Below are 24,419 nucleotides of genomic sequence, written 5' to 3' on the forward strand. Positions count from 1 at the left end.
GACAGGGTCATGCAGAAGGGTCCTGCTCGTAAGGAGGAGGAGGGAGGGGGAGCCGGGGTGTGCGGAGGATGCTTGCTGGGTCAGAGGGACGTGCTGGCGATCGATCGTGGACAGGGAGACCATGATACCTAAAATGGCTGCCATGCACGTAATACATAGGTGACCTAGAATAGCTGCCGTGCATGTAGTACATAGGTGACAAGCTGGCGCAGATGATGTTTAGATCGCAAGTCAAAATTCCACACCCCTTCCGCTGCCCTATGACCAATGGGTTGTGGACGGGATTGGGAACTGTGAGATGGAGCAAGTGCCACGGTTTATACCCTTTTCAGATGCCCGGCTCACGTGGGCACCGACGGAGGAGGAGAGTCATGCAGTGCTGACTGAAGCTGTGCCACCTGCAATTAAGGCCATCCAGGAGACCCAGCATGTTGGCCCACCTGTGATTGAATCACGTCCAGTTGAGACCCAATCCACCGATTTGCCTGAGTCCGACCCTTTGCCCCTTGAGCCTGACCCCTTGTTCTCCGACTCCGATGTGCGTGGAGTGTTGAGATACAATTTGCGCCCCCGTAAGAGGAACTGTGGACCGAAGGGAAAGTCAGTTAGTAGGGATGGACTGCATTGCTGAAGAATAGAATGCATGTATTCTGCCCGTGGTACCAACGTTAGCTCAGGGACAGGGAGATTGGAGATTATTCGGACAGTCACCGAACAGGGTAAGTGGACTGTGTTTTTGAGGAGAAGATACTTTGCCCTGCAACGTGGGATGTGAATCCGAGCTGGACGAACAGCTCCACCACCGGTGCTCAAAAACGCCAACTTTTAATGAACAATATATTGATTTCTTGTTTATTCCAGCTTGGCTCCAAGTGTAAGTCTTTTCCGCAGTTTTACAAGAATGTATCCCTTTGGTTGTCCCATTCAGGAGGAGGAGCAGCCTTTTGCAGCTCCTCGTCCTGAGCAAAATGAGCCTGTTTGGTCCTCCTGGTCCGTGAAAAGTAAAGTTGTGTTTGTAGCAATTATTCTAATTTCTTTAATGTAGGTGCTTGGGGTAATGCACTTTCTCGAGGAGAAATATCCTGTGCATACTTTGATTGGTACTACGCCTGTTCCCCCTAGCATATCTTTGTTACTTTGGTGCCTCACAAGGAGGAGCACAGGAAGTCCTATAAAGATAATGTTTTTATTCAGACCTTGCACCAGACGCATGCCTCTTATAATATGACAAAGTATTGGGTATGTGGATTGTTGCCCTCAGTAACTCATAGAAGTGAGAATTTGTTATCCATGCCTTTGTCATATGTCAGTAGTTGTGAGGGGTGGTTTGCATTGCTTAGCATGGTCTGTTCCCCTAATCAGATTGATCCATTTCAACAACAGGGGACTGGTTCCTGTACCCTGACCCAGAACGTACGTTTTCAGCATAGAATACCGCCTGGTGCTCCCACAGGTCAAGAGCCGTTTGGCAGGTTGTTCTTTAGCTCCTGCATGCAGGCGTTGAAGGGGGTAAAAAAAGGGAATCAGTCTCAGGTGGAGAAGGACAATTTTCTACAGTTCAACACGTCTGAATACTACCAGTCCTTTCAGGCCCGCAACGTTACTGAAAACAAGCCGATACCTTTGTCAGTGGTGATTGTCATGGCTCTTTTTTGGGTCCAGGGGGTTGGAGATGTAGAGGTGGGGGAGAGCAGATGCAACACTACATACAATCTGAGAGTACCTAAGAGTCCACCCCTGATCCTGCCACCTAATGTTTATTTTGTCTTTGGAGTTCACGGTTATGTTTGGCTCCCTGGAGGATGGTCAGGAAGATGATACCTTTCTTACCCCTGCCACCTGTGTACATAGCCCTTCCTAATTACCATAAGGACCATTGTTTACATCGTAGAGGTGCCTATGTACCCTGGTTTTAGAGAATGATTTGCACTGATGACATAGATCAAACGGACACCACCTTACAGCAATTCACCGATGCAATGAAAGGCATTATACCGTTTTGGGGCCCCATGGCTAATAGTCTTAATAATAGACGGCTCATGAAAGTGGTGGAAGGACTCATTAATACGACTGCAGGAATATTGACAAATATCACAGAAGAGGTCCAGGCTACGAGACTTGTTGCCCTCCAACATTGTATGGTTTTAGTCATTATCTTAGCTGACCGGGGTGGGACCCGACGCTTCATCTGTAGTAGCTGTTGTGTGTACATCCCTGACCAGGCCCCCACTGTGTACGCTGCCATACAGAAATTGCAAAAAATAGCCTAGGAGATACACCAGGAGAATGGTTCATGGTCATTCACAGGATGGTTTTGAGGCCCATTCACTACTTGGGTTTGGAAGATTCTCACTTTTCTGGTTGCCATAGCAGGTATCATTCGGACCTGCTGTTAGTTAATACACTGCCTCCCTGCCTGTTGTGCCTGTGTATGTTCAAGAGACGTCCTAAGACCCCGAGGCGTAATTCTCATGCAAACACTATGATGATGCAGGGTAACCAAGACTTACTAAATATCGACGAAGAAATATTCGAATACTGATTACATATGTTAACATCCTACAGTAATAGCTCTAATGGATAGTTCATATGCTAGTAATGGTAGTCAATGTGTGAATATTTCCTTTTCTCCGTTTTAGAATTGTAAAGACCCTTACCTGATGGCACCAATAAAGCTTAGCATGAATGCTAAAAAGAGGTCTGTTAGATTTGAAATGTTATTTCTGTAATGCACAGAATTCAAATGCTCCCTTTGCCATGCTTATTTATATTCTTTTTGTAGATGTAAACATGAATTCAGCCCAGCCAACACGTTTCATCCAAAGCAACAGCTACCATCTACCTACTGGTTCAGACACTCCGAAGCCTGTAGATGGTAGCTGTTGCTTTGGATCTGTGGAAGAACAATATAATTAGACTTTCCTGTTTTCCGTTTCTATTTTTGGTAAATTCTGGTGGGTTTTTTCTGTGTTTTCAAGTGATTTCAATACATTAAAAAACAGTGGTTATCAGTGGTTACACATTTTCGCACCATTAAAAAACCACAGAAACAGTGTTTTTCCTGTGTTTATGGAACGTTTTGCTTTTATTATTGCTTGCTTTCTACACTGATAGCATATGGTATTTAGACAGTGTACATACAGTGTATATGAGGTCCAAATAGATTTTTGCAAATTAAACTTATTGTAGTACACCATACAATACTTCTTCAGTGAGTATTTGGTCATGTGAGCTCGCTCTTTCTTTCACATGTAAACTTCTGTGAAAAGGCCCTCTCAACATTGGCGCTTGAGAAGGGCAACGCCAAAACAGCCAGTACACAATTTGTTAACTCTGGCCACTGACATAGCCCCCTGATTCTCTGATGGCCCTCTGATTTTGCTGTGCTGTGCTGAAACGCTGATACGCCGTCTGCTCGTCCGCCCGTCGTCACACCAAGCGGGAGACCGGCCTACACGTCGATAAGTCAGACGTCAAGCGTCGGCACCTGTGGAGAGCCGAGCGAAGACGCCAACGCGGACCGGACGAAGCAAGCAGGAAGGAAGGAAAAGTAAACACGGAGTACCGAGCCGGTTGGCAGTGGCCGTCTGCTCCTCCGCCCACCCGTCGTCACTCCAAGTGAGAGCCCTGCATACACGTCGATACGTCTGATGTCAAGTGGCGGCACCTGTGGAGAGCCGAGCGAAGACGCCAACGCGGACGCGGACGAAGCAAGCAGGAAGAAAGGAAAAGTTAACATGGAGTACTGAGCCGGTTGGCAGTGGCTGAAACGGACAGTTTGCGCTGAAGGTATCCGCAAAACGAAAGTGACACAGGGCTTGTGCGTGGAACCAGCTCCTCATACGCATGCACACACGCAAATCAGAGGTAAGTGAAGAGGTGGAGAAGGGCTGGGAGAGCTATAGGGAGCTTGGGAGAGCAATCAGCTGGAACAATACACTAAAAGGGGGCCGACCCCAATTTGTATAAGCCCAACAGCCCAATCCTAGCGCCAGTGGAGCCAGTGTCGCAAGAGAGAGACCAAAAGCTTTAAAAAGTTTGGGGAGAGTCTTTCGGAGCCTTCTGTTATTAAAAAAGTAGCAATCTGCCAAAACCCCAAACAGGCTAAAAGTTTGAGAGTTTTGGCTGAGCATGCATACCCCGAGCAAAATACCAGAGATGGCCCAGAAGAAATCTAAAAATACGCCGGAGCGTAATTTAAGGCCAAGAATAAACTCAGCAAAATCGGGAACACAGGATGAAAGCAGTAATTCCCTAGTGCAGACCCCTGTGAAAGGAAAGAAGAAAGGAGCAAAAAGGAATATAGCTGCAAACCAGGGAACCTCGGCTGCAAATTCTATAAGAGACTTTGTAGGGAAGCACTTTAAAAAAGCCTTTACACTGGCAAAAGATCAAGACATCGAGATAATTGAACCATATTTGCAAAATGGGAGTCGGGAAAGAGAGGAAAATGGACACACCTCTCTACGCTTGGAAGTGCATCAACTGCATCCCTAAATATGGTCAATCAGTCGCTGCAGCTGCTACTGGACCAGGGGGGGCTAGCGTCACCACGGCTGTCTTCTTCACCACGAGGGCTCTTTTCTTACGTCTTGGAAAGAGGACCCCAGGACAGCACGTCCGCAAAAGAGGACATAGGAAGAGAAGAAGAAAGCATATTGAGTAGTAATGAAAACCAGAGAAGTGATGTGAATAAAAGCTCGACCGAGATACAGAATGGCAGCGTAGAACAACGCATGCAAGTGAACGTAACACCTGAGCTCAACCAGGAACTCTCAGCAATGTCCGCATCCTCAATGTTGGACCTAATGCTAATATTACAAAGAACTCTTAAAGGACTCCTAGAAGTGACATTGTCCAATAATGTTATCTTAAAATCACAAAAAATGTACTTAGCCAAAATAGAGGGGGGACTGCAGGTGATTAGAAAACACATGCCTTCTATAGTAAGACAAATCCCTGACCCCGACCCTCAACCCTGAGTAGTGGTACAGGCGGAAACTGCTGAGCCACCTAAAGAATGCCATGAGATATAGATCTCAAAGTGGCCAATGAAGGTAATAAGAAGAGGAGAGCTGACCAATCGTGGCCAAACAAATAGAGCAAGAGGGGAAGGAAGGAGGTCACCAAAGAAAGGGGGTAAAACTATAGACAAGGGGGCAAGGATGGAGAAGATGCCTGGTGAAAGGGGGTATGAACCAAAATCCCCCAAAGTATTGACGAGTACAATAAAGAAGAAAACCCCAATAATCAGGGGAAAAATGGTTACATACATAATATTCCAGCACCTCAAATGAAACACGTAACCATTAAAAACACATCACAGTCTAAGGAGTCTGGGAAACAGTTGGGAGGAAGTTCATGGCTCGGCCTAAAAAGGACTAAAGAAGCAGTCAACGCTAGCCACGTCATAGCAGTTTTCTGTTTAACTTTCAGCCATGTTGCACAACAGCTCGTACTGCTTTGCAGCATGTCTAAAAATACACTGACAAAACCAATAGATTTTGCAGAGGTGAAGCCTATTGGCTTTGCCAATGCTTGTCTTATACAGCCTCTCACCAGTAAAATTGCTGAACATCTTTTATCAAACTTACACCAGTGAAAACAAAGCTGTATTCCACAATAAGGCAATATCAATTTAGAGGCCCTGCTTCTGATATAAAGGAAGGGAAGACTCCTAAAAAGGATTGCAGAGTTAAGGTGGTGCTGTGATGATTTCAGAGTACACCTGTGTACTTTGAAATGGGAACAAAATAAGGGGTTTGGGACCATTTACAAACTGCTTGACTTCGTTTTGAGTACTTATTTTATACGAACTAAGAAATAAAAGTAACTGTTGCATTTTTAGGTGTTGTTTGTAGCAGGCCAGCAACCTGTAAATGAATTACGCTCAGGCCTGCACACCTCCTCGCAAAAGGCCTTGCAGGCACGTGCTGCAGGCGCCTTGCATCCAAGGCTCACTGTTGCACCTGTTCAAACTGCTGAGAGCCGCAGCTGCGACTCTCCCTCGCCGAGATCCACGTCAGTTCGCTCCTGCAGAAGAATGATGGACAGTGAGTGATGTATCGATCTCTGGGCACGGCTCTCCTCCCCGCTTCCTCGGTGGCCGCATACAGAGAGCGGCCCCGTGCATTACCGAGTCCAGGCACGCTGAACATGGCGGCTCCGCCCCCGGCCCGCCTCCTCCCGCCTGCGTCGCAGCTCTTCGGCTCGCTCACCCCGGCGGCGGCGGCAAAGGGAGGCTTGTCTCATCCAGAGTACTCTTAGCGCCGCGGAGGTCGCCATCTTCACCGCGTAGCCTTCTTCAGAGCCGGTGACAGGGTGTGCAGCGTCCTGGGGGCCTTTCTACCGGGGAGGAACCAGAGGGATCCCTTACCGCCTCCAGCGGCAAAGCATCAGGAAGAGGCAGCAGCTGCCCTGGGAGCAGGAGGTGGTCCAGCCTTTCAGTGAGCCGACGGACGGAGGAGAGCCGGGCGCACACCGCTTGTTTTCAAGCAGGCTCTGCTTCCAGACGCCCTGCTGCGGCGGGGACCGCCGCTGAGAACCGGAGGGAGTGGACCCTGGGCCGGGGAAATGCGAGGGACAAAGGCGCTCACATGAATCTGATGGGTGAGTGAGGTTGGCATCGCAGCCTGGCACTCAGATGCAGCCCACCTGCGGGCATGTTTGTGTATTACATGCAGACTTGTGTGCAGTCAGATTCACCCCACGACTGAAGGGCGGTGTATTAAAGGTGCCAACACGGGCAGGAAGGTCCCCATCCTAGAGCCAAAATACCCTGCCCATGCTCGTTCTGTTGGTGTTCAGGTGTCCTCGGCTACGTTTGTGACACGTTGACCCACCAGGTCCATATGGCGTGCCAAGTGGCATCGTCGTGCCTGGGTGCATTGCTTTTACATGACTGTTTCCTGCAGTATGTTGTTGTGTTTGTGTGAATGTGTTTAATATTCAAACAAGGCTTACTCTATGCACAGTTTCCTTTTGGCATCTCCTCGTTTCCGCATTTCATCTTCATATACAGAGGATTTGGGGGCATCGTCTGCAGTGCCACCTGTTAGTTGGGCTCACGGGGTATTTAGAGCACTACGTGCACTGATTGCCCCTTGCCTGCGCTGAGCTCGATTCATTGCTCCGGATTGGAAAAGGACTTTCGTGACACCGCAGATGGCTGCGCTCCCATGCATGCTAAATTCGCCCACTGAATGAGGATATTATGTTGGACGTTGAATCTCCCCCACTGGAACTCTGGGGGGTTGCATATTCCCTTACGGATTTCTCTTTTAGGGGCTGTGGCGAAATATGTGTGCACAGGACACCAGGGTCCTGTTGTTTGTCTCTGTTAGCAGCGGCATGCAAATGCTTCGCCTGGCTCAGGTGCGAAAATATGTCGCTGCTAGATTGCTCTGTTATTACTTCTGTGGTTTCTTTGCAAAGGTGTTGGTTTAGCGATGCAAGGGTGTTAATGCGAATTCACGCACTGACTGAATGTGAATGCCGCACTGACGCTTCTGCGTGGAAATGTCCCGTTCAGTGCCTCGGCTTTAGTGACCGCTGCCCCTTCTTAAACCAAGCTCCTAGAGTGAAAGCTGGCATTGCACCTCGTTCCTGAAAGGAGGCGGTTCAGTCTTAGCCCATCTCAAATGATGGTCATAAACCGACTTTATTGGTTTAAGTGGCGGTCACTAAAAAGCAATCCAACTTTCCATTTCATACATTTATTAGTGTTCTTTTAAATGTCTCAGGAAATGTATGCCAGCGTGTGTTTCTTAAAATATTGATATCTTACCCGTGGGGGGAAATCTTTCAGCGTATAAGTAGAAAATGTTGGCAGAAGCAGATTCATGGCACACCTGGTACTTACAGGTAGCAGGCGAGTGATGTAAGTGGCTACAAAATTAAATATCACATTCACAAGTTACATCTGGTTCGTAAATATTATCATAAAAGTATTTTCATATTACAGCCGTTGTTTACAATGTATTTAAACTACAGAATTCACGTTACCTAGGGGTTTGGATATTTGACCTTATTAAAGAAAACCTCTTATCCAGTCATCGAATGCTTACCATATCAAACTCTGACTTATGTTATGAGTCACCCACCCACGGTCATCACAAGGCAGGGCCGAGAAATGCATATCTACTAACTTAAGGGAAACGACCTGAACGCCTCTAGGACGAGAGGGCGTGCTGGCATATACAGAATAAACGGTAGTGGGGCCAGGACATGCCCATGCTTGCCCTCACCGACGGTGTATGTGAGCCCTGAGAGGGGCTCTTCACTTGCCAGCCATAGCCTAACTCACGTGTGTGTGTGTATATGTATATAGATAGATAGATAGATAGATGTCTGAATGATCGTTAGAATACCCACGCAAATTCCCACTTATCTTACTTTCAGCTGGAGCTTAGTACAACAAACATATTGTTCATCATAGCATTGGTACAAGCTGTTTGGATGATATATATTCGCTTTCTCTGTGCCTTATAGGAAGGACAAGCAGACGGTTTAATTATAAAATATCTCTTTCCCAAGTGTGCCTTTCCTCTTGTAAATCATTGGTAGAGTATAGGCTAGTGGTTCCTAAACTGTGGCCTGGGGACCCCTGGGCGTCAGCGACGCCTACTCAGGGGGTCCGCACATTCTTAGAAAATTAAATAACAAATTAATAAGTTGTATATAAAGAAACAAAATTAAAACGTTCTGTTAATGGGTAGGAATTTGAAATTGGAGACTCAAAATTAAGCTGGTAACCTAAGATTGATTTGTAGGAGCAGCTAAACAAAGTATAGTATGGACTATAGATGTGCTCTCAATTGACTTTAGATAAATTCCAACCTTCACCAAAAATTATATCTGTGAATTAAATAAAATATTTACCCATTTGTGTATTTCTTTGATGAATGCTTGTATTTATTTTTGTGTATTGTTTTGCGGTTCAAATCAGAAAAATTGCTTGTTAGGGTACCTGGCTTCCAATAATAATTCAGTGAGGGTCTCCAGAGTCCAGTAATTTTGAAATGGGGTCCACAGAAGTCAAAATGTTAAGTGCCACTGTTATAGGGTTTATTTGGATCCAGTGCCGGCTCCTCCGCTAAGGCGGAGGAGCGTCGCCCCACTTCTGTTTCAGCAGTGCAAAAACTAAAATGATAATAACATGATGTTATTATCTTTTTCTTTTCCTATGCAGGTGTCAGGGTGGGCCTGGCTACATGACGTCAGAGCAGGGGAGGAGTGGTATAAACTCTGCTTAGTGCACTTGACAGTTTGGCCGGCCCTCTAGGGCTGGCCAAACCGTCTTGCGCACATGGCATGTTCTCCATTGAGTTGTGTTGCGCAGCCCCGTGGGGAACATGCCCAGCCTCCTAGGCATTGCCTGAGCATCCAAACAGGATGCCCAAATCAATCACAACGCTGCTCCTGTAGCATCATATTGGCTGGGAGAGTCCAGAAGCTTGGGTACTTCCGGTGCTTCCAGCCGAGGGAGGAGTGGGGTGCGGCGGCTGGAGAGGCATACGGTGGCTGGAAAGGCATGCGGCGGATAAGGTAAGTTAATTATTAAAAAAATACTCGCGCCCCTTCCCGTCCACCATCCTTGCTCTGAGCGAGCCGCTACTGGGTGGATCTCGTTGAAGCAAATCCCAGAATGCACTGATCTTTTACATATATTTATTTTATAGAGAGCGAACGAGACCCGTGAGGATATCAGAACACTTTACAGGATTGAAGGGTGGCATACAAAAGAATTGGGAGTGGAGGGTACCAATTGGGTAAAATAGGTAGAAACATAATACAAGAAAAAGCAAGCAGTCTAAAGTCCCGGATACATTGGATAAAAGAGAACAGGTAGATACATTATAAAAGAAGGTACACAGTCTCAACTCTTGGGTGGGATGCCCAGGAGTGCAGGGTAGCTATCATAGCCATGGATAATGCTGAAGTGGTGGATGGAACCTGTCGCTGGGGTGATTGTGATTGTAATGTGATCGTTATGCGAGGAATTTGCCCATTAGGACCGATTTGCTCTCCTTTTTGAAGCGTGCCAAAGATGGAAGTCTTCAGATGGCGGGCGGGAGAAATTTCCAAATTCTTGGAGCCGCCCGAGAAGGTCTGATTCAGGTTTTTTTCCCAGAAGCGTGCTGGTTGGAGTAAAATGTCTCTGGCAGATCGAGGGTTTCTGGCTCCTCCGGATATCACGAGTTTCTGGCGAGAAATGCAGGGGAATTAGAGTATAGAGCTATGTGAGGAATGCAGGCCAGTTAAAGTTGGATTCTGGCCTCCAGGGGAAGCCAGTTCAGAGCTTTAAGGTAGGGAGAGATGTGGTTGAATTTCTTTGAGCTAGTTAGGAGTCTGGCGGCGGCGTTGAAGCAGGCTTTCAATGTGGCCAGAGAGTTCTTGGGTAGCCCTGCGAGAATAGAGCATCCATAATCTAGTCTGGCAATGACTAGTGCCTGGATTTCTGTTTTTCTGGAAATGACTAGTGCCTGGGATGCCGTTTTTAGGTCAGAGGCGTCGAGGAAGGGTTTCAAGTTTCTTAAGTAACTCAGGTGAAATCTGGCAGTTTTGGCCATAGAGTTGATATGGCCCTGCATGTTCAAGCGGGCGTCAAGTGTTATTTCAAGCGATTTTGCAGAGTCCACAATGGTAGGAGGGCAATTTAGCGCTGTGATAGTCTTGATCCATTCCTGGATGTCTGGATTGGTTGTGGGTGGGGAGATTAGAAGAAATTCAGTTTTATTTGCGTTTAGTTTAAGCTGGTTGGCGGTGAGCCAGTGGACAGTCAGTTTCAAAGACTCATTCAAGCAGAGAATGTCCTCAGGGGAAGAGATTTTAATGTAGATCTGTGTGTCGTCAGCGTACATGAGGTAGAAGATATTGGCGGTGTGTTTTACCTCTGTGAGCGGTTCCAGGTAAAGATTGAAGAGGGTAGGGTAAAGGGTTGATCCATGGGGGCTCCAACCGTGATCGGAGAGGGAGCGGATAGATTACCGTCGATGAGGACTCTCTGTGAGTGATTTTGGAGGAAGGACCTAAACCATTCAAGGACAGTGCCATCCAAACCCATCCTGAGTTTGAGGCGTTCAAGGAGTATTTCGTGGTTAACCATATTGAATGCCGAAGATAGGTCTAGGAGGATTAGGAGACCGGTTTTGCCTTTGTCGAGGACTTGAAGGGCATCATCCACAATGTAGAGTAGGGTGGTTTCAGTGCTGTGTCCAGGTCTAAACCCGGATTGGAAGTCATCTCAAAGGAGGAAGTTGGTGATGTGTAGGCTCAGCTGCTGTTGCACACATTTCTCCAGAACTTTGGCTAGGAGTGGGATGCTTGATATGAATCCATAGTTGTCGGCGGAGGCATGATCCAGTGTAGGTTTTTTTAAGATGGGGACGACTTGGCCAGCTTGAGAGAATCAGCTATCGAACCCTATTGGAGGGAAGCATTGATTATTGCAGACCAGGAAGGGATGATACCCTGAGAGGTGGCAGCTAGGCAGTTAGAGGGGAAAGGATCATTGAAGTGATTGTTCGGGTTTAAGGAGGCTAGAATTCTCGAGATAGAGTGATCGTCATAGACTTTAAAGTTGGGCCAGTGCGTTTAGTTTTTGGGTGAAGTTTGGGAGGACGGCGCGGAGAGAAGAGGTAGAGCCGACAGATTTTTGTGGTGAGTTGCAGACATAAGTTTGTTTCCTAGGGCAGATATTTTGTCACTGAAGAAGGATAAAAAATCCTCTCATGATATTAGGGGTTTAGGCATTTCGTTGGAGGTTTTTGCTAGTTTGTTGGATTGGTGTTTGACCAAATCAAATAGCTTGTAAGGTCTATTCTTGGCGTTCTCAAGATCTGTTCTGAAGAATTCTTTTTTAGAGTTGAGGATTTTCCTATTGTAGGCATTTCTGGCCTGGCAGAGAAGTTTAAGATGGGCTACTGATGGGTGCTGTTTCCAGTTTCGTTCTGTCTGTGGAAGGGATCTTATCTCCTTGTTGAGGGATCCATTGAACCAGGGATTCCAGTCTTTGTTCTGGGTTCTTTTTAGTTTTAACGGAGCAAGGTCATCAAGAATGTCGGATATAGTTGAGGAATAATTATCCGCAAGATTGTTGACCAAAGTGCACTGGAGGGGGGGGGGGGTCGGTATCACAGCTCGCAACTATTTTCCCGTGATCAAGGTGTCTCTAACACATCGTTTGGGAATCACGGGTGTGGTGTCCATCTCGTGTGGGTGCTAGGCAGGAGGAAGGTGATAGGGTGGTGGTCAGACCAATCACATGGGTCAAGAGATAAGTTTGACCGCTGATTCCTTAGCGATGATCTACGCCTGAGTAGGTAGAGAGCAGGTTTGGGTAAGGTCTTGGTCGGCCAAGAAGTCTCTGATGGCGTTGACCTGAGGGTCCTTAGGATCTTTCCAATGCAAGTTGAAGTCGCCAAGGAAAATGTCATTCGAGTTGTCTCAGGGATAGCGGTAGTGGGTGAAGGAGGGGCTTAGTGTGGGGGGTAGCGTTCTGCGAGAGCCAGAGATTCAAGAAGGAGAGTTTGGTGAGGTGCAGGATTTTTTTTTTATATCCAGAATGGACTTGTGACTGTTCTGGGTTAGTTCGGTATCTCTGCGGTGGAGAGTATCAATATCTCTGAGAGGTAAGTTCTTGCGGGCGGGGGGCCAGTTGCATGCAAGCGATTCTGATGAATGTGCTGGTAGCCTAGTAGTAGGGCCAGGTTGATCAGTATCTCTATCAGAGGGAAGTTCTTGCGGGCAGGGGGCCGATGGGATGGGAGAGATTCAGTCGTACTGCGCTGGTAGCCTAGTGGTGGGGCTAAGCTGACCAGTGTCATGGGCCCTAGCAGTCGTTTCAATAACCATATGTGCAGGAAGATTTTGCAGGCAGGAGGATAAGGGTTTGGGGATGCTTTTGTTAGCATGTGCTGTAAGTATGGTAGCGGAGCTAGGTTGACTAGAGATGTGAGCCCTAGGGGGAGTTTCGGAAGCCGACGGAGAGGGGAGAGTATGTGGGCCTGAGTTCGGTGGTGTAGGTGTGCAGTGGTTGGCATGCGCTGGTGGCAAGGTAGTGGGGCTGGGTCGCCCAGTGATGTGATCCCTAGCATGTGTGGATTGCAAGAGGCTAGTCACACTTGGCGGATTGGGCAACGGGTGGAGCGTGGGAGTGTGGACTAGGTAGGGTAGTGAACGTATTTTTTAAGAAGGGTGAAGTGGTCCACAAATTTAACGAGGTCTTTGGGTGGCGCTTGTATCAGAATGATACAGCTATTGTACAAGGTGATGGTGAGGTAGGCATGCAGGTTTGCAGATGGTGCGAACGTGAGTTTTTTGCCTTGAGGGATGTTCCTGGCTTCCTGTACTTTGGGGAGGCTAGAGAAGGCATTGCGCCAAAGAGACGTGTTCCTGTAGTGGAAGATGAGGTCATTAATGACTGTGCCCATGTCAACGCTGAGACAAAGATCAGGGGCTCAGGATGATTTTTCAGGATGGAGTGTTTGAGGGATTTAGTGGCGGATTTGGAGAGAATAGGAGGATAAACAACGGTGTAGTAGTTGTCGCCCGAGGAGGTCAGGCAGGGCCCTGCCATGTCGGGGAGAGTGATGAGACTACCGCCCCAGCGGTTGGTTTGAGTAGTGAGATATAATGGTAGCAGCCCCAGTAGGTCTATCCAAGGAGCTAGGTTTACTTGGAGACTGTGCTGCAGCGCCAAGATGCCCCATCGTAGATGAGCAGCAGGAATCTAAATGCAAAATAAAATCGAATCGGATCGCTTTCTGTAGAATAAGTTTAGCGGGCTGTTAATTGCATGCCGCTGCAGAAGTCCTCTTTCTATTGTTGTGATAAGCTTCGAGCAGTCCTCTTTCACTTTCTTTGAGTAGGGGCAGGCGAGGACAGCTTCTATCTTACGAGTATTAACAATGCAAGTGGCTTTAAAATGGCTGAGCCAGCACAAACAGTTCGTCAAGTAAACACAACAGATTCAGGATTCACAGTATGCACACTAAACTTTGGCCCTACGATTGGATGTCAATGCAAGTGGCCTCAAAGTGGCTGAGCCAGCACACATAGACTTTCCAGTAACCACAATGGATTCACAGTATGCACAGTAGACTTTGGCCCCAAGATCAGAAGTCAGAGAGTTTCGGTAGAGATGCCCGGCGGGGCGCTCTCCGTTTGTTTGGTCAAGCCGGTCTGGGCAGTCAACAACCCACTAGATAGGCTCAGTCCCCAGGACACGTCGGAAAGCAGGCGAGCCGGGACCCGGGTCAAAAAAGTTGTGGGGCGCTCTCCGAATATTGGATCGATCGGGTCAGGCAGTCAACTCAACCAGACAGTCCCCCAGGACACGTTCGATGCAGGAGGGCCGAGACCCAGCAGGAATCAAGTGTGCGTCAACTCGCTAGACCCCGCCAGAAAAACAAAGTCCCCCACCGGAAGCGGTCCAACATCCAGGTATCCGGCCAGGCAGTGCAGGGAGGGTAGGACTCACCGGGACTGGTCTCCGTCATCTGCATCCAGTGTCATCTGGAGGCCAGAAACATCAGGCAGCAGCGGCACAGGATGAGGGGGTCGACCGTGGGCGAAAACGGGCAGCCGGAATCCAGGCAGATGCAGGCGCTGCAGAGCAGGGTGTCGCAAGATGGCACAAGGGGTGTAGGGGATGGAACTCTCAACCCGATCGTGGAGCTCCGGATTCCACAGGACCTCGGGGTGCAATTTGCCGGCCGCAGGCAGGGGCTTATCACTCTCCAGGCTGGCAAGAGGGAGAGGTCACCATGGTGAAAGTCTCCAGCCTCCAGGGTCCCCGGTGCTCTCAGGAGACCACGATCATCCTCTATCGGCAGGCACAGGATGAGCTGTCCGACAGCGGGCACGCTACGGTGCTTGTCCACCCACCCCCAGCCGATCGGCCCCGGAGCTCGAGACCAGCCAAGCCGCGTCAGCAAGGGCACAGATCAGGGCAGCAGCAGCGGTCGGTCCAGCGGGTGAATTGAACAACGGAAATCTACTTCTGCGGTGTGCTTCTGAGGGGGTCCGCAGTTGGTGGAAAGGCTGAGGGCCGATGAGGCGGCTTATACGTGGATAAAAACCAAAATAGGTAATCCCCAAACCTGGAGCCTCTCGGGAGGCTCCTACTCGGCGGCCATTTTGCCCATGAGCCTAGTGGTAAAAATGTGGAATCCATGTGACATGAATTCATCTCCTCTCCTAATATATAGGGACTCACTGGAGTTGTTGAGTGAGTCCTCCTGGGGAGAGGCTTTCATGGATTTTGAGCCTTTTTTTGAGTATATCATAATATAAATTGTTATTGGTTCGCTAGGGCTCTCTGCCTTTTTACTGGTTTCGGTTTACCTCCTGGCAGTGTCCTTGTTTACTTTATGCTTTAAGAGTTTGTATAGACTTGCCTGCAACCTCTTGAATAATGTACATCGTGTTAATTGAAACAGATGTGACAACATAGTAAATATTGTAGCTAAATGCAGGTCACAAAAAGCAAATATCCACACAGAGGGATGTGCCGGCAGGCTATCGGGTAAACAGGTGTGCAGTGATTATGTGAACATGGATTATATATGAAGCAAACTATTTTCTGAGAGTCCGGAAGTGATGTGAGTGGAGCCGAGTTTGGAGTAACTCCTGGTTCTACATTCCTTCAGCTTGGTACTAGAGAGGGCCTGCAGATGTCGAATGCAGCAGCTACATTTAGAAACCTTTGTAAACTACGCTTGGAGATTGCTATTGCCCGATAATTGTAGTGTTTCTCTATCTCTTCGTTACCTCTTGTAGAAGTGTCTAGGTGCTCTGCAGTCTTTTTTTATTCTGAGCTGTCTAGATGGCAGAAGGGTGTTAGTAACAATGTCACATCTTAGTGTTGTGTTGTGAAGTTTGGAGCCACTCTCTGTGCATAATGCACAAGTGTTATGTGAGAGTGTTTCACGTATTTGATTCAAATGAATTTGAGGGTAGATGTGAAAGGTGCTTGCACAAACCAGTCACCATTGTTGCTTTAGAGGGATAGAAACTTGGTTGTGGGGTAAGCTAGGACGTTATGCACCCACTGAATTGTAAATGATTGTTGACAAGTCTGATTTTCTTATGAAGTTTATTCCATAATTCGTATGTTTGAACAGAGAAGCTGTTCCCTCGTATGTGTGTTTTCAGGTAAGTAGGAACTATCAGCACGGGGTGAGGATTCCTGTTTTTTTTTGGGGGGGGGGGATGTAAAAAAAGTGCACCTTATTGCACTTTAAATTCTCCTTAACCTGGTTGATCTCAGGCGTGGTAGAGGATTCCTGACGGATTGTGATTTGCTAGGAGGAACCAATCTCAGTCAAGGGGGTGGAATCTGTCAGAGCTTGTAGCCCTTTAAATGCTGACAGAGGCGGCCCAAGGCAAGCCTGTCCCTAGCTGGCCAAAGCTAATTACTGTGCCGAAAAACGTAATAATTCTTCCAACGAACTCGGATACTTACATTTGATAAAACTTTAAACTGACCCATCCATCTCCCGTCATCTGTCTAACCCCGGGCTACCTAATAAGAACAGCTCAACCATTGACCTGACCAAACCTGTCACTTCCACCCACTAGTACCTGCACTGGGATTGTTAACACACCCAACCAGATCACGTTTTCCTGTCTTAACATCAGATCCTTGGTTAAGCACCAAATACAAATATATCAGTTGTTGGATTCTGAAAAGATCAGGTCTGTTACTTCTATCAGAAACCTGGCTAGCAAATGAATCCTCCCCTGATATCTTAGCTGCTCTTCCAGGAAATTATTTACTCCATGCTAATCGTCCAGTGGGCAAAATATGTGGAGGCGTGGCAGCAATTGTTGGGATAAAAAAAATAAACTGAGACTGAGACTTACTTGTTTTGAGTCTTTTGGCATCTCAGCTTTGAACAGTCTCTTTATTAAATCTGACTCCACAACCTCCTCTCTAACTTGGTATACAGCTCCGGGTCATGTGCCCCACTTCCCAATTACCCTGGCGAACACATTTCCCCTTTAGTAATTACATTTGCAAAAATATTGCCAATTGGTAGCCTCAACTACTGGGAAAATGAGGAAACAGGTGGGGCATCGTTCATGGATCTGACAGACATGCTGAGTTGTTTGCAACGGCAAGTAAAGGTGTTGGTTGCTGGACTGGCCACCAACAAGCCTTGGCAGCATTAAATTCAGCAGGGAGATGTTTCAACATCAGGAGGAAAACGGTAGCTACCTGAAACTTGTTGGAGGTCAGGATTACACTTCCCACAAAGCTCTGGACCATCTATTTTTGGGCAAATCCCTTGGCGGGCCCGATGAACAGCTATTCTTCAGTTCCGGTATGTAGTATTTGCCTGCGGTGTGCAGCGGACTAGTGCCACTAGTCCAGGGGAGCTTAGTGTTGCCCAGAGGGAACTGGTCTTTGGTCTAGGACGAGTCACAGTTGTGCAGTCATGTAGTTCCAGGAAGGTTGCCAAAGGTGCAGAGCATCGCGCCTTTGGTTGGTGCAGTTTCTGTTGTCAAAGACTCTGGTCTTTTTGCGTCCTTTGTTGCAAGTCAGATCAGAACTGAGGTTCTGGTTTCAGAGGTGCCCATTTAATCCTAGATTTATGGATGTTAGGGGTGTGGATGCAAGTGGCCAATGGGCTATTAGCCCAAGTGGCTAAACCGCCCATGAGGTGACCACAGAACCCTCTATTCTGCCATTTTTTTTTTTTAATAACAGAAATCTTCCTTTGCTGTACAGACCAGGTAGCCCACCCTAGTGGTGTAGCTAGTCTTTTGGAAATGTACACCTTTTGACTACATCATTTTTACACCCACCGAGTGCTAATATGCTTGGGGAAGGCCAGTTCCTCTTTTGTGAAGCAGCCAGGTTGCATATTACCGGCGGTGTAAGCTTTGAAGCTCACTCCTTGAAGTTTTGGGGAGGGTGGTGTGACATTTTTCCCATCCAGACTATTGTTTCTAACTCCTAGAAGAGCTCACACCTCTTGGCAGGGTGTCAGATTCCTGTCTTGGTGGCAGCAGCTGCAGGCTGCCAGCCAGGGCACAGGAAATGCTGGTAAGCACCTGTGTGTGTGTGCCACATCAGCCTGGATAAGAGGATTGTGTCAGGGGCGAGGAGGCATGTTGTCTGATACCAAACATGACATATTTTGTTGGTCCTATAATGGAGCTAGTGCCTGGGTACCAACCCAAGATATTCTATGAACCGCTGATTACTTAGAGTAGCCTTAAATGGAAAAGGTCACTATAGCGACATATAAGCTTGCACTTAAAGGCCACATCCTTAATATTATGCATCCTACCTCCTGGGCTCATGTGGCCTTCCTAGGGGGCTTCCTTGCCACACAAAGCGATGGCAAAGGCGAGTTTGAGCAGTTTGCACTGTTCCTGATGTTTGTAATTGAGGACTGCTGTCATCTGTTTATTTGGGTCACTCAGGATGGCACAAATGGTTCTTCAGCTCCTGCTGAGCCCTTTAAATTCCTTTCCTTGGGTACCACTGGCATCATATACCAGGGTGTTATAAGTGGCTTAAAGTCTATGGCAGTCTGGGTTGCTAATTCACATGTGTCTTAGGTCGAGCCTGGGCAGCATATGCGCTACTCTGCAAGACATGCTGTATTGGAGTATGTACTTGAAGCCCCGCCCACTCTTTGCCCATATTGGTGTTTGGCTTGTGCTATTGTCCTTCGTAAATGCTGGCTTCTGATTCCTTATTAGGGTTGTTAGTCCTGATTTAGTACAGCCTTGTCTTCATTTGTAACGTCCCATGAGGACTGGCCCTTTTACTTCGGTTGTTACATGGTACATCTCTTTAGTCTGTAAGCACTATTTTCTGTAATGAGTTTCTCTTACTGCACGAGGGTCTCTCATTTGCAGTTGTGACCACTGGCTTGTTTAACTTGTAGCAAACTGGTAGCTCTTCAGGGGCCATGGGAGACAGAAGGGGGTAACTCAGCGATGCCTTTAGGGAGGTCAAAGGTGCGTGATATAAATTCAGCTCAATCTGGAGTGTTTATTTTCTGAACGAACATCTATGTTAAACATCAATATGCTTTAGGTTTGCTCCTCTGCTCACTTGCTAAAAACCATGACTTCAACAAAGGGCTCTTAGCCTCTTTTCTCAATTTTTTTCTCTGTGAAATGGATCCCAAAAAGAAAGAAAGTCTTTGGCTTCAAATTTCTCTTTGGACACACACTTTCGCAACTACAAGCGCAAAGGAAGGTATTGGAGCTCTTTACTGAGCAGTTCTCCAATTTCAATGTGGCCACTAGCTGCGCTTTGCTCCTCGGCTCAGATTACCTGTAAAGGGTGTGCTTTCACCCCACGCTTAACGTTGCTCTTGCTCATTTGCTTTTCTCCCTCTGCCCGCCACATTGCTCCCTCTATTGTTTGCTTCCCTATGCCTTCCATGCCCCTTCCCCACTTCACCACCATTGTTACTTCACCACACCCTGTTTGGCTCCCCCACACCCTCCCTGTCTATGTTCCTTCTGCTACCTTTTGTTTGCAACCCCCCCACACACAAACACACATACCCTTTTAAACCAGCATTTGAAATGCAATTGGTTTCGTATTAGTGAGAGTTTAAGCTATTGGCATTGCAAATGACAATGTCTTTTATGTTTTGAAAATCAAACATAAATAAAAGGCATGGTCATTTACAGTGCCACTAGCCTAAACCTGCGTAAATGCAATACCTATTGCATTGCAGATGCTTGTTAGGGAGCGAGCTCCAGCATTGGGGCCTGAGCAGCAGACACCAGTGCACTTTCAGTCATAACCATCAGCATTGTAGCAAAAAGTGGGGGGTGACCATACAAAAAGGGCACTTTCCCACACTAAAAGCAAACTCTTGTACCGGGAATTTGTCTGGTTATCAATAGTCATGCAATACAACATTGTGGTCGTGAAAGGACAGTGGGGATAGCCATGTCTTCATTGCCCTTTGGAGTTGGGAGAAGGTTGGGAGCTTTCTAATTTGCTTCAGGAGGTTGTTCCATATCTAATGTCTGATGAATATGAAAATTGATTTAGTAGAGGTAATGATTCTCCTCATCAAGATGTATTTTTCTTTTCTATTTGGATTTAAGTTCCTCACACCAGAGACCACATGTAATTGGAATCACTGCCAGATCCTGAGTTTAAATCAAATTGGTGAAATATGCATTCCCAAAATTTCTCAGACTGACGTTTGCTATCCCAAACCACTCAAAGGGTGATCCTGCTCCCTCAAAAATTGTTTTGAGAAAAAAGTAAGCAAATCGCATTTAGAATGAAAGCAAGCAGATATGCGGCTACAATTTGCAGCTTATAAGCAGGTCAACAGGTGCTCATGAATTATATTCCAGTACTTCCTGGTCAGCCAATTGAATCCTACTGGGTGAATTTAAGAGGAGGCCTTCCAAGGATATTTTTAGAAGGAGTCAATAGGTCAATTAACAGCCAAATGTCACCAACCGTAAAAGCCTATTTCAAATAAATTGGAGTTTATAGCCATGATGGAGCCTACATGCTTCCCACTGCTATACTGTTTCCCCGTGTATCACGTGATTCTAATAAAATTTCATTTTGACATTTGTAAGATGTGTGAATATAAGGTAACACTATTACCTGATAAAATTCAAAAAACGTATTAACCATGGATGGTGAAATATTGTGTTGGTCTTGTCTAATTTAAAACTTGGAATATGGAGGCCACCTAAACTGGTCAGCACACCACACTAATCTTACTTAATCATCTTGCTGGCTATAAACCAGTCAGTGGGGACCCGATGTGTTTTATGCACCCCTCCTCCACCCAGCCACCTGTCTTATAGATGCTCTTGGTCTGTCCCTCACATTTCCTATTGAGCTATTGTTCCAGGCAACCCCACGCACACACCCACACATTCACACTTGCATTTTTACACACAATCTCCAACACATACAAGAACAGACACTCACATGCATACTTAAATAAACAAAGGCACACACATCAGCACTCACAGGTTGGTTCAGCACTTACCTTGTGGGCCACGCTGTTCTTCCTCAGTGAGTTAGTTCTGCTGAGCCTCGGGGTCCGAGTGAGGACCCCAGGGTGGGGACCTGATGCACGCACTAATGGGCATACGTTTGATGGCAGTAGTTAGTCTCCTTCTAAGTCTTATTGTCAGGATAGTGCAGGTCTTACCGTGGGGCTTCAGGAGAGCGAGCACCATGTCTGTATATCACTGCACACCCTGTCCATCCTTGAATCAAGGCCTATAAGGAAATACAGAGGTGTGCGGGCGGTAGATAAATAAGATGAGCGATGGGCGCATCCTGATTAACATCTTCCGCCTTCTAAGTCTCTAGCTGTTCGCCTCATTGGTTGAGCCATATGGCGGCCTCATCCAGTAGGAGGTGAAGACAGATGCCTGGGGAAGTCTTTGCCTTTGCCATGCTTGAGTCCATTCCCTGCCCTTTGCTCATCCTTTAACCTTCATTCACATGCACTGCATGCAGGAGAGAGATGGCTCCAGTACATCCTCCATCCCCATGCAGCACACGCCAGACAAATAAGCTATTAAGCTGATCACCTTATTATATAATGACTATCGCAAGCCCACTTGGCGAACTTGGTGGCATTCAGCACAATATGCCCTACTGGACGATTTATTTTTCCTTTCATTGCAAAAATATTGTAGATTATTTAAAAAGGAAGCTTGGAAACACGCATAATATAAAGAGCTGTTGTAGAAAGGCATGTTGGTTGTGTAGAAAGCACTAGGTGGATGGTAATAGTACAGAGGCCTCGTATTTAAGGTGTACAGAACGCCGGTTAAAGAGCTGTTTCGTCCCCCAGCAAGACCAGCAAAGGACAGCTATGTTAAGGGAAGTCTAAACACGGCAAATGAAAAAAGTAAGAATAGGATTGTGGCAGGTTAACATGCTTGACTACGGGAAGCAATGCTTAATAACTTGTTTGGTGGTCAGTGCTCAAGCTACGCTTAGGCAGGTATAGTCCAGGAATGTGGATTTCAGCAACCAAAGTGTATCCCATATAAATTAAGATTTGCTGAATATGGCACTTAGTTTACCACATAGTTCATAACAGGCCAATTGAACCAAAAAGTGTTTCAACTTATAAAAGGTTCAAAAGCTACTGAGACGGCTGCATTTCGAATTCGGTATAGTAACATATGCTTAGAACATTCAACTGGTTATATTAGGCCTGTTGGATACTGAATTAAGCAACTACAGAAGAGAGATTTTGCCAAACTAACTTCAAAAACTCCAGTGAACTTGTAGAGGGTGTAGTTTGTCCACACACTAGAGACACAACCCCAGAGCCTCAAACATTTTGCATCTCACAAGGATTTCATCTTAAGGTTCCCTAGAGATGCTACCAGGTGATCCATATTTAATGTAAAGTTTTGTTATCGAGGTCTGTGTATTGGTAGTATTAGGTGCTGCCAAAAGCGCTGTTTTGTGAATAAACCCACTATTAAGTTTTACAAGTCCATATTTGAGGAATTTCCTACTCGGGAATATACAACAGTGGTGGGCATCGGATTTGCAGCTACAAGTCAGAGCACGCTAAGGAAAATTCCAACTGTTTCCCCTCCATTTTATTTATTTATTAAGTTTTATATAGCACGAACTTGATCCCGAAGGATATCGGAGCGCTTTACAATTTGAGGCAAAGGAAATCAAGGGGTAATACTTTATATTCTGTAAGTAGTGTTCCTGAATTACTTGCATCTGTGGGTACGTTGAAGCAACAATCTCCGAACAGAAGTTATAATTAGTAACTGGATATACCGATGAGAGATATGTTAAAACTAATGATGGCGCTTAAATCCAATATAGACAGAGTAGCTATTTTACGTAATTTTAATATATAGAAATGTCTCAAGTGTGTAAGGCACATCATCTGAATGCAGTAGACTAACTTATCGCTGAATTGACTTAAAATAAAATAACAGTTCAGTATGCATCTTTGATCAGAGGGAAGGGAGGCAATTTGAAACTCTTTCGTTCAACATAAGCAGCCATCATCACTTAAGGTACACCTTGTTACAGTACTAAAAAGCTTGTCTGTTACCACATGTATGTGCAACAGAAAACCACGTTTCAAAAGGGAAGCGGTGCACAGTCCTGCTTATCCCCATCCCATAGAAACACACAGAAGCACAAGACTGTCACATGAACTGACCACAGTTCCTTAAGTGCTGTATCTTCTTCTTTTCATGGGTGCATGTGGCCTTCTGCTCTGAATCACTACTTCCTCATTAAGCGTGACCCCTCTTTCAAGGTTCAACCGACCGTCCATTACAGAGCTTGAAATGCTTCCATTTTGAAAGGGCAGTTCTATGCACGCAAACGCATTTTAATTTTAACGTGTTTTATTAATTTTTATACAAGAACACATTTTAAAAGCTCCACTGATATTGCACCAAAGAGTGGGGATTTGGAGAGAAATGTTTCTCGTTCAAGGGCGTTGTTGCGACCTCTTTAGCTCTCTCCCAGTGCTTATAGGATTAATTTATAATTTATGGAGAGAGGCTCTATAGGTCAGCCCCCACAGGCAGTGGCTGCCACAAGTGACATTCATTCGTTGACCAGCTGCAAATACCAACATTGTATTTCGGGTCATTCAAAACTTATGGAGCATTTCCTATGTATTGCAGACAGCCATTTCAAAGGGACATTGGGTGTATTAATACTCATAGGAATGCCTAGATTGCAGATGCCTGGAGGGTGAAGCATTCATGTACAGGGAAGAAACATTGCTATAATTTTGCAAAAGGATTTTACCATCCTTTTGCAGTGGCAACCAGGTCGTCTCACTGGAAGGACTGTGTAGCTGTTGCCAGAAGTGATGCTTCAGAGACGAAGGGATGACTCGAGGACATAGTGCCCGCTGACTGGAGTCTGATTGGACATCTGCCACCCCGCCCACCCTTGAGCCATCCACTTCTAATTAAACCCCTCTGTGCTTCATGGCAAGGACTAGGTTGTTGATACAGCTAGGCTGCTGATGAGAATGGAGATTGTGGGTAGACCCCGGAAGGGAGGGCGGGAGCAATTGGGTAGCCTCAGGAAAGCATCCTTTGTCGGCCGGGGTTGGGTCAGGGAAAGTAATTTTGAAGGGCCACTCTGAGCCTCTGTGAAAGGGCCGGTTTCATTCTTCCTGCTTGTTGTCCAGGTGGTTGGGGTGGGGGTTGGGGTGCGGGGGGGGGGGGGAGGAGGGGGGTGCGGGGGGGGGATAAGGTTGTGCTATCCGAGAGGAAAGGAAGCTTTGCATGCTCCATGATTCCTGCTAAGCCGGAGAGAGTGGTAAAGTTGAATAGTATCATACCAGAGTCCCACAGGTTGGGGCAGAGCTGTTGGAATGTGCCTCGGAGCCCGAGGAAGGTTTGTCTGCACCCTCCAGGAATGGTGAAAGCAGGCG

The 24,419-nt window shown here is 46.6% G+C and overlaps 1 protein-coding gene across 1 annotated transcript in view; it reads left to right on the forward strand.

Annotated features, from left to right (window-relative positions):
- Positions 1-6,117: 6,117 nt before the first annotated feature.
- The window catches only part of CDC42SE2 (CDC42 small effector 2), a 362,860-nt gene continuing 344,558 nt past the window's right edge, over positions 6,118-24,419 (forward strand). The window contains exon 1 of the mRNA XM_086961125.1: positions 6,118-6,609. The gene's annotated coding sequence lies outside the window, so the exon portion shown is untranslated. The remainder of the gene's footprint in view (positions 6,610-24,419) is intronic.

This window comes from Lissotriton vulgaris, chromosome 3_1, assembly GCF_964263255.1.
Source record: "Lissotriton vulgaris chromosome 3_1, aLisVul1.2, whole genome shotgun sequence".
In the NCBI taxonomy this organism is placed as follows: Eukaryota; Metazoa; Chordata; class Amphibia; order Caudata; family Salamandridae; genus Lissotriton; species Lissotriton vulgaris.